The following is an 11,145-nucleotide window of genomic DNA, read 5'->3' on the forward strand; positions in this document are numbered from 1 at the left end:
GATTTATTTGTGAGACATTTGCATGTCTGAGGGTGGGAAATAGATACAATAAAAATTCAAAGGCCTTTCACCACAGTGAAGTTTCTAGGGGTCCAGTGGTATGGGATATGTTGAGATATTCCTTCTAAGATGAGATGAAGGATAATTTGCTGCATCTGGCACCTCCAATGATCAAAAAAAGGGCAAAACACAAAGTGGGCATCTTGGATTTTAGAGACAGCATATTTCTTGTTTGAGTAATTTACTTTGGCCCATTTACTGAGTGACATTAAAAGCTGCTTGTTTTGAGTGGGACCCCGAACAATAGAAGGCTCCACAATAGGTCCAGTGCTCTTTGTGTTGGCCCATGTGATCCAGCAGATCCAGTGGTGCTTGAAGTGTCAGTGGCAGATAAGGATGATGTTTGGAGCCTTTGATAAACCCCTATTGTGAATTGCAGGCAGGCCGTTAGGATTTTGGAGCAAAACACTACCATCCTCTCTGAACAACTACTTTCCTTTTGAGAAACAGGTCTTGGTTTTCTACAGAGCCTTAGTAAAGACTGAATGCCTAACCATAGGCCACCAGGTTATCACGTGACCCGAGAAGTCCATCATAAACTGGGTTTTTTTCTGACCCACCAAACCATAACGATAGACATGCGTAGCAGCACTTCATCATAAAATGGAAGTTGTATGTAAGTGAGCAGGCCGGAGCAGGCCCTGAAGGCACAAGCAAATTATATGTAGAAGTGGCCCAAATGTACACAGTCTCTACTCCTGCTACACTGCCTTCTCTCACACAGCCTGCACCTGTGACCACATAAGGAGTTCCCTACAGTCAGCTGACAGAGGAAGAGAAAATGTGGGTCTGGTTAACAATGGGCTTTGCACAATTTGCAGGCACCACCAAAAGTGGGCAGCTGAGGCACTGTATACCTTTTCTGGGACATCCCTGAAAGACAGTGGTGAAGGGAAATTTTCAGAGTGGACAGAACTTCTATCAGTGAACCTAGATGTTTACTTTGCTTGGAGTGAGAAATGGCCAGAAGTGTGATTATATACTGAATCATAGACTGTGGCCAGTGATTTGGATGGATGGTCAGGAACCTGAAGAGAACATGGTTGAAAAATTGGTGACAAAGAGGTTTGCTGAAGAGGTACATAGACAGACCTCTCTGAATAGGCAAAAAATTTGAAGATAGTTATACCGCATGTGAATGCCCCTCATAGGGTGACCTTCACAGAGGATAATGTTGATAATCAAGTGGATAAGATGATACATTCTGTGGATACCAGTCAGTCTTTTCCCAGCCATCCCTATCATTGCCCAATGGGCTCACGAACAAAGTGGCCATGGTGGCAGGGTTGGAGGTTATGAGTGAGATTAGCAATATGGACTTCCATTCACCAAGGCCAACCTGGCTATGACCACTGCTGATTTCCCAATCTATGGGCAGCAGATCACAGACATGGCATCATTCTCTGGGGTGATCAGACAGCTACCTGGTGTCAGGTTGATTTCATTGGACCACTCCCTTCATGGAAGGGGCAGTATTTTGTTTTTACTGGACTAGACACTTACTCTAGATATGGAATTGCCTTCCCTGCATGCAATGTTTCTGCTAAAATTAGCATCTGTAAACTTACAGAACACCTTAATCACCATCATGGTATTCTACACAACATTGCTTTTGATCGAGGCATGCACTTCACAGCAAATAAAGCGTGACAGTGGGTTCACGCTCATAGAATTCACTGGTCTTCCCACGATCCCCATCATCCTGAAGCAGCTAGCTTGATAGAATGGTGGACGGCCTTTTGAAGACTCAGTTACAGTGCTAGCTAGGTGACAGTACCACACAGGACTAGGTGAACATTCTTCGAAAGGCTGCATATGCTCTAAATTAGCATCTACTATATGGTGGTAATTCTCTCACAGCCAGTTTTCATGGGTCCAGGAATCAGGGTTGGAAATGGGAGTGGTACCACTCACTATTATCCTTAGTGACCCAGTAGCAAAATTTTTCCTTCCTGTTCCCATGGCTTTATGCTTTACTGACCCAGAGATCCTAGTTCCAAAAGAAGGAATGCTCCTACCAGGATACACAACTATGATTCCATTGAACTGAAAGTTAAAACTGCCATCTGGCCACTTTGGACTCCTCATGTTTCTGAATCAACAGGCAAGTAAGGGAGTTTCTTTGCTGGCTGGACCTGAATACCAAGGGGAAATTGGACTACTACTCTACAATGGAGGTAAGGAAGAACATGTCTGGAATACAGGAGATTACTTAGGAATTTTCTTAGTATTGCCATGTCCCATGATTAAAGTCAACAAAAAACTACAAGAACCCAATCCAAGCAGTACTACTCAATTCATTGGCCCATATGCTTCAGGAATAAAAATCTGGGTCACCCCACTAGGTAAAGAATTATGACCAGCTGAGGTACTTGCTGAAGGCAAAAGGAATACAGAATGGGTAATGGATGAAAATAGTTATAAATACCAGCTACAACCACGTGACCAGTTACAGAAACAAAGACAGTACTTGTCATGAGTATTTCCTTCTTACTCATTTACAAATATGTGTGTGTGTGTTTATATGTTAATATATATATATATATATATATTAAGCAAATAACTTTGTTTTCTCTCCTCTCTTATTCCCTTAACATGTAACATAGGATGTATTGACTTTATATCATAGTATTTAAATGCTGTTTATTTTACATCACAGTATTTAAATTACAATATGTGAAGGAGAAGAGTTAACATCACTCAAAGACTTTACCTCCTTTTCTGGGGAAGGGGTTAGTGTGTTTTCAGTTGTATGTAGGGTATTTGTGACATGTTACAAGGAATTTGATCTTGTTACTGTCTTTACTTAGAGATAAGTATAGTTTATGAAGATATGTATGGGTGACAGGTTGACAAGGGGTGGACCTGTGATGGTTAATTTTATGTGTCAATTTGACTGGGCCTATAGACTTGTATTTGGTCAAACAGAATTATGGGTGAGTCCATAAGTGTGTTTTTGGATGAGATTAACATTTGAATCAGTAGACTGAGAAAAGCAGATTGCTCTCCTTAATGTGGGTGGCCCCCATCCAATCAGCTGAAGGCCTGAATAGAACAGAAAGGGTGGCCCTCCCATGAGGAATAGGGAACTCCTGCGTGACTGCTTGAGCTGAAACATCAGTCCTTTTCTACCTTTGGACTCAAACTGAAACTGAAACCCTGGCTCTTCTTGGGTCTCAAGCCTGCAGTTCTAGGCCTGGAGTTTACACCATCGTCTTTCCTGGTTCTAAGCCTTTCATACTCAAACTGAAACTACACCACTGACTCTCCTGGGTGTCCAGTTTGCTGATAGCAGATCTTGGGAGACAATACCTTGTAATTGAATCTGTTTCTCTGAAAAACCCTGACGGGTACTGTTTGCCAGAAACACCTCTCAAGGCTCAGTGAATGGCTGAAACTGGCTTTGGTTTTTCTAAAGCATAATGAGTAAATGAATCATTCTAGAATCTTCCTGCTAACAGTTTAAGGATATGATATCTGGATAAATGAAAACGATGCTTTCATTCATCCAATCAACAATTATTTATTGAGCACCTTGTATGTGGCAAGGAGCTGTCACAGGTGCTGGAGAAAGACCAGTGAAAGAGGCCGATGCCTCCCCCACTCTCTTGGAATTTACTTTCTACTGCAAGTAGATTCATAATCAGTGGATCAATCAGAAAACAATAAGGGCCAGCCCGTGGCTCACTTGGGAGATCGTGGTGCTGACAACACCAAGTCAAGGGTTAAGATGCCCTTATCAGTCATCTTTAAAAAAAAAAAAGAAAGAAAGAAAGAAAACAATAAAAAAGAAACAGAATTGCAAAACTGATTATTCAGAAAGATTCTTTTGATAGAAAGTGAATAAGTACCTATTCAGAGAAGGCCTCTCACATAGGTCTGGGATCTGAAAGACAATTAGAAGCTATTCTTGTAGAGTTTTGGAGCAAAAGCATCCTAAGCAAAGAAAACAGGAAGTTCAGAGACCCTGAGGGGGGACCTAATGCTGGGGTGTCATAGACAAGAGGGGAGAGTTGTAGAAGATGTCAATCAGGCTTATCTTATTTGGCCTTTGGATACTTAGCTCTTTGTAAAAGTAATCACACTGTGTTTTATTCTAAGTGAGGTAGGAAACCTTTGGAGGGTTTTAGAAGGAATGATATGGGTTGATTTCCGTATCAATGATCTATTACCAATTAAGGCTGGGTGTAGAGGGATCTATTTCAAGGGGTGGTTTTCAGGATGCAACCTTGTCTCCTTCTTGCAACTGTCCAGAACATTCTTCTCTCCTTACCTGATTAAATAAGCTTTAATTGTCCCTACTTGTCAGCCCACAATGAAGTGCTTTCTTCCTTCTCAGAATTGTTCCCACCCAGGGGTGAGGCATCATTCCATGATCATTGTATGATATGGTGAGAAAGGGGGTGCTCTGCCTGATCCAAAGAGAGCATCTCTGCCTCTCATGGATTCCTGCAACAGTCTCCCCATCCCCCTCCACACCCGGGGCCAGCTTCATGCCAGCTACTGTGTCCGTGGCAGGAGACAGTATCCCTGCTCTCAAGGGCTTACAGTCTAGGATGGGATATAGAGCTACACATAGACAAGATATGTATATGGCAAGAAAGAAAATGAAAAGGATTCTTAAAAAGTACTATAGTAACAGGAGAATGCATTTAACTTTTTTCTGCCTGGGTAAGCTTTGGTGGAGGTGATGGCAACTGGAGCTGGTAATGGCAAAAGAGCACTGTTCCAGGTGGAGTAACATCTTCACCAAAGGCCAGGAGTGAGCTCAGAGTGTTTCTGTGAGGAGTGGAGCAGAGCAGTAGAACAGTGTGAAAAGGCAGATTAGACCCAGGTTGTAGTATCAGGTGCCACACTGAGGTGCTTGTACAGCATTTCCTTTGTTCTCTGACTGCTCTTCCAGCTGAAGTAGACAATGAATTTGGAAGTAATGGAAATTATTATTGTCTTATTATTGTAATGGATGTAGGGAGGTAGGATGGGAGGTAGACTGATGGAAAAGAAAAAGGTAAACAGGACTTTAAAATTCCAGGCAAAACAATGGAGTTATTGATGTCACTAACAGAGACAGATGAGCTAAAAGCCAAGGAGGTCCTGATTTGTGGAGAAAGACAAGGAATTTATTTGTTCTTTTGAGTCAATTCAAAGAAACATTATTCCCTGAGATATTTGAGGATGTCTGAGTCCAACTGCATACAACTTTAAATGTTTAAATGTGTTTAAAATTATGGTTATCCCATGATGATATGCCTTGAGCCATGGATTCTTACGGTTGACAATGCTAAGTGTTCCAAAGATAAGAAATATCAAGGAATAAAATTCCCCACCCTATATCCTCATAGTGATAAGAATGCTGATGAGTTTTCCTTGTGTGAAGGAATTTGCTTTTGCACTCATGCAAGGAAGGTATGTTACAGGGTGTTCCACAGGGCATTCTCTTTGCTGCAAAGTGCCAGAGATGTAAGCACCCTGCAACATTTCAAAAGTGTGGCATGTGAAAACAACTTGCATTGTCTTGTGGACATTTCTTTAAACCTGGAGAAGATTTTAACAGGTCCTGCTTCTATTCTCAACTTCCTCTTTCATATGATACAAAGTGCTAGGAGCTTTTGACTTGAAACAACAACAATACACTATTGAATGAAATAAAAACAATATCCAAAATCAAATAAATTTGTGTACGGCAATCACTCCTGAAATCTTATAAAAGAAAGTAATTACTGTGGCTCTGTATGAGCTTTTATGAATTTCAGCCAAGGAAAGCTGATTTGTGTCGTGGTAAGACATGAGATTCTTCAAAACCATTCAAGGAAGACACCGGGAACTAAGCTGAGCATTTGGGTCATGCCAACGTTTTCCCAGGTAACCGTCACTGGAAAAAGTTTGAGGGATGCAAGAGCATATACAGAGACATTTATTAAATACACATTCATTAGAAATCAGGCTCAAAACGATTTATACAAGTCATCCATTACATTTGATAAAGTCTCAGCTCTGTTCTTTAAAGTATGACCGTACCTTATATGAAAAATTCATTCAGGTTAGATTTGATGATTTTTCAGAGGTAGGGAGGACTGTTTATTCATGTAGGGGCCACCAGAAATCTACTCTATGACAATCCCATTTTGAGATCAAGCCTCAAGCAATATCCCAAAGTTAGAGGCTACAAGTTTCTCCACATTCTTATTATATCCTTTCTGTTCTTGTATAGTGGACAGTATCTAACATAATTTGGTCAATCCACCTTATCTTGAATACTCCAGATTTCACAAATGGCAGCTCATTTCCAGCATCATTATGATAATTAACATACCACTACTTTCATCACTGGCAACCCATTTCTAACAGTCATTATGCTAATTGAGTTATGGATAGCTTAAAGTACTTCTATAAACTTCTGGCTTTTCTCATTAAATGCTAGCTGACCTCCTGTGGGATGTGAAATTCTTTTTTTTTTTTTTCTTTTTTAAGGTAGTCATTTTTTATTGTGGTAAAATATACATAATATAAAATTTACCATTTTAATCATTTTTAAGTGTACATTTCAGCCGCATTAAGTGCATTCACATTGTTGTGCAGCCATTCTGATTAGGGCAGCTGAGTGCCCGTGGAAAGTAGCTTAGCCTGTGACACGTACATTTAATACCACCATGTCTATACTAAAGATACTGGAAAGTAAATTACAGACATCACAAGAGAAGATCACAGGAGAAAAGTTTTAAAAATATAAATGATGTGCCTATAAATTAAGGGGCTACATGTCAGCAAATATATTAATATACCAGATTCCACTTTCCAAGCTAAAACACAGGACTTTGCATTTTGTATGTATCCATTTTTTTTCCATCATTAAAAGAGGCTGTTAATGCAAAAGGGATTCTGGGCTCTTATCAGAAGAGGAAATGATAACTTTGTTTCCTTCTGGAAATTCCATGGAAATTCCAATTCCCACCCAAGTTATCTATTTTTCTTTGTGCTGCATATGAAGCCTTAAAGATAAGTAGGATATGAAAAGTATAATCTTCAAGCAAAGTTAAAATTCTAATATGCAGAATCAGAAGTCCTCAGTTCAAATTTCACCTTTGTCACTTCCTACTTATCACTCAACCTTTCATTTTCCTGTTTTTTTAAAGTGCAAGGATTATATCAACATTCTCCAAAGAGTATAAATTAGGTCTCTAGTGCTGAGAAAGGATTTACCATCATGCCCTGGAGTTGGAATATGGTGGGAGAGAAGCACTTCCTAGTCAAATTATATTGGAATACATTAAATGAAATGTTTATCTTAATTGCAGTTTTATTCAAAACCATTAAAATACTAATGGACATAACCTCCTAGGAGCCAGATAAATACTTCAGATGATTTACCTCCAGAGAGATTAGGGTGTGTGTGTTGCCTTTCTCCTATAGAATCCCAAGAGATTTTTTTTAAAAGAACATAAAGTTATTTAAAAAGTCTAACAAAGTTTTGATTTTTCTACATGTTGATTATTTTGATACTATAAAAGATTACATTCTTTCAAAAACAATTTTATTTAAAAAATAACTGTGCCCTTCTTTGTGGGTGCCCTAACCATATGTTTAGTTTGCCTGTGAGTAATCCAATAGTGGGGATATAGTATGCAGTTTTTCCCCAGATTTAAACCACAGAATTCCTGTTTTTACACAGCATCAGTTGAAGCTAGTTTATCAGTAATTAGTTTGGGAAATAGTGCATCATCAGACAATCTCTAAGACTTTTCCCAGCTCTAAAAGGCCAAGATCATGGTATGCTACTTTCCAGTCTATTCCCTCTGCTTTTTTTGAGGGAGGAATTTTTTTTGAGGTTGTGATTAAAAAATTTGAAATGACTCTATGTTCCTAAAATCAGTCAAGCTCCTAGTCTAGCAACATACACTGTGACCTTAGAAGTCCCTTATCTCAATCCCAGTATTGCAAGTTCTTTTTATTCTCTGGCTAACTGAACTGCTGAACACCCCATTCCTATACATTGTCAGTATATTAACGATGTGCAATTAATGTGTCCTTGATGTCCTATAAGCTTGTGAGTAATACTTCATTCTATGTGTACTGCACTTTACAGTTTGCAAGTGGTTTTTATGCTCATTATCTCTTTCACATGAATTCCTCTTTTTAAATTGCAACCAATTTTATTTCTAAAGTAGTTTCACTATCCAACTCAGAACATTCTTGTTGCTAATGGTCACAGCCATGAAAATTTAGAACACTTCTATTTTTATAAAAGTGCAATCCATAAGCAGTATGTTAATGTGCACCATCACACTTCATCTAGGACAGAGAAAGTGGATAGGAATGAATCCATTCTATTAAATAGCAACATCATTCAAAAAGAAAAAGAAAAAAAAATACCAACACCTTTTTCCTTCAAACTTCAGCTAGCAACCATGAACATGTAAAGAACAACCATTTATTTCTCCTCATCTGTTTTTGTGTAGTAATAAGGCCACTTTAAGAACCAAGCAAGTTATGGGAGAGGGCTATTGGAAACATCTGTGTAAGTTTATAAAACCTAAAGGAGCTCCAGCACAGCTAATAAATATCTCTGCTTCTGAGATCAGTGAATAGCAAGTAGCTGAGCAGTGAGGATGTTCTATGTCACTGTAGTCCATTGAGTAAGACACCATTCATTGAGCAGCTGTTATAGAGATTTGTGGTGTTTGAGGCATTTTCTGCTCAATACACAATAATACCAGGGTGGAAGATGGGAGTGGAAATAAAGAACAGAACACAGAAAACAAACAAAAACGCAAAACCAAGAAAATAAAGTTTTGTTCTCATAACAAGATAGTATTTTAAAAATAAATGGAGTAAGTCTATAGTTTACAAAAGTAGAGAAAGAGACCTAAATTTTGGCAATGGTTCCCATGACTATTTCTAATAAAATATCTTTTATTATTGTTTGTATTACAAAAATTATAATTGCATTCCTTCTTATAAGAAATTTCACTTTCTCGTATAACACACAAAAAAGGAGATGTATTTCTAGAGACTTAAACTATTGGTAAAAAATTCAGTCTATCAACTAGTCACTTTCCCTACATGATTCGAGGACCAAGTTAATTAAATTTCTAATAGCCACAGCTGGCTCATATGATGTTTTCTTGCATATTAGGAAAAGGATATTTTTCTAGGCCATCTCAGGCTAAATATCACACAATTTAAAACATTGTTGGTGGCTTTCTTGTGAATTTGAATATGGTCCACTTATTTGCTCAGGGCAAATGCAGCCCTGAACTAGAGTAAAACAGCTTGGGGAGCAGAGAGTGGCTGGAACTTAGCCCCTTGTGACTTGTACAGTGAACAACCTATACAACTAAACCCAGCAACCCTGAGCCTTATTTACTAAATTGAGCAACTGGACATCAGAAAATGGCAAATCTTTTTGCCATCCACCTATGCCCTAAGGAAAGAGGCCTTCATCTAACAGTGACCTACAGATAGTTTAAAGGCCCTTCTTTCTATAGCACAAGTCTGATATTATTTAACAAAATTCAAGTCTGTGGGCAGAAGAGCTAAGAGAAAAGGTCAACTCACCAGAAGCTTAGCCTGCAATATAGAAGAGGAGCAGCAGAAGACATTGTTTGAGCTTGGCTAAGCAAAGTGGAGTACAATTAAATTACATTTGTCTAGGTAAACACCTGTTATGTGCAACACAGTTCTGCCAGACTCCTGGAGAGTAAAAAGTTGAAGTAAAATATAGTCCCTGATCTTAAGAACTTAAAGTCTTCTTGTGGAGAATAAGAAGGAAGAAGACAAGAGGAAGAGGGGAAGAAAAAAAAAAAAAAAAACTTCATTGCCCTCTTGCTTATTTCCTGGGTCAATAAGTCTTATGTGAACATACTTGGTAAAAACTACAAGAAAACACGCAACCCAGTTATCCTGGGTACATAGTAGGGAATCGCATCTTTGTTGACTGAGTTAGTGATACATCCCATGGTAGTTCTTCAGGGATAGAATTACTCAGATAATCTGTGGGAGAGCTATAACATAAGCCAGGCATTGAAAACCAGGATCCACATGGAATGATTACAGTTTTTGAGGATGAACATGCTAATTATCCTGGTTTGGTCATCACACATTATACACAGATATAGATATTCAACTCTGTACCTCACAAATATATATATAATCAATTATGTTTCAATAATAAATGAAAACTAGGTTCCACACTCATAGGGAGTATTATGTCTCTGGGTATATTTTGTGTACATTTGTAATATTTATTGCTTTGAAATTGAAAGATATTCTTTATCTATTAATCTTGACTTTTAATGTGAACAGACTCTCTGGCCTGAATATATATTTGTGTGAAAATGGCAGAATTTGACAACCTTAAGTCTCAATATGCTTTTATAATATCTTTCATGTCTGTGTTATAATGAAAGAGCTTGGTATCTTCCAAAGAGACCTCACTGGAAAAGAGGACAGAAGGCAATTTCAAAGTTGCTCTGATGTAATGACCACTCTTATTCCATTGTTTTCACAGACCATAGGCAGGACTGAAGAATGTCCGTCTGAAACTTTGCCTTGAATGAAGAAACTTCATTGAACAAGAAGTTGGCTTCCAGTTTGCACAGACGTCAATGGAATGCTTTTTTTTTTTTTTTTTTTTTAGTTTTATACTTTACCCAATGAAAACAAAGTTTTTATGTCCTGTGCAAATGGTTCCTTCATGTGGTCTGACAGTTTATTTTTGCCATTATTTTTTTTTAATTAAAGAAAAAAAATCCCAGAAGAGGGAAAAAAAAAAAAAAAAAAACATTAAAACAAAACTTCGAAGGGTGACATTTTATCTGGAAGAACATATGAATTCAGAATTTACCTGAAGGTGTAGATAAAAAAAATTTTTTTAACAGAAAACCTGATGTCAAGAGGTGGGCAAACAGAAATGGAAACAAATTGTCTTCCTCGGTAATTAAGCTACTCTTTCTTTTTTTCTTCTTGTTTAAATCTAGTGGGTTGGTTTTTTTATTTTATTTTTTCTTAGAAATATTTAGGTAAGGTTTATCTTGAATCTTAATTGCCTTAATTTTAAGGACGTCAAAGGCTCTCAAGGCAAGCTGT

The sequence above is a fragment of the Cynocephalus volans genome, chromosome 11 (genome assembly GCF_027409185.1).
Source record: "Cynocephalus volans isolate mCynVol1 chromosome 11, mCynVol1.pri, whole genome shotgun sequence".
Classification (NCBI taxonomy): domain Eukaryota; kingdom Metazoa; phylum Chordata; class Mammalia; order Dermoptera; family Cynocephalidae; genus Cynocephalus; species Cynocephalus volans.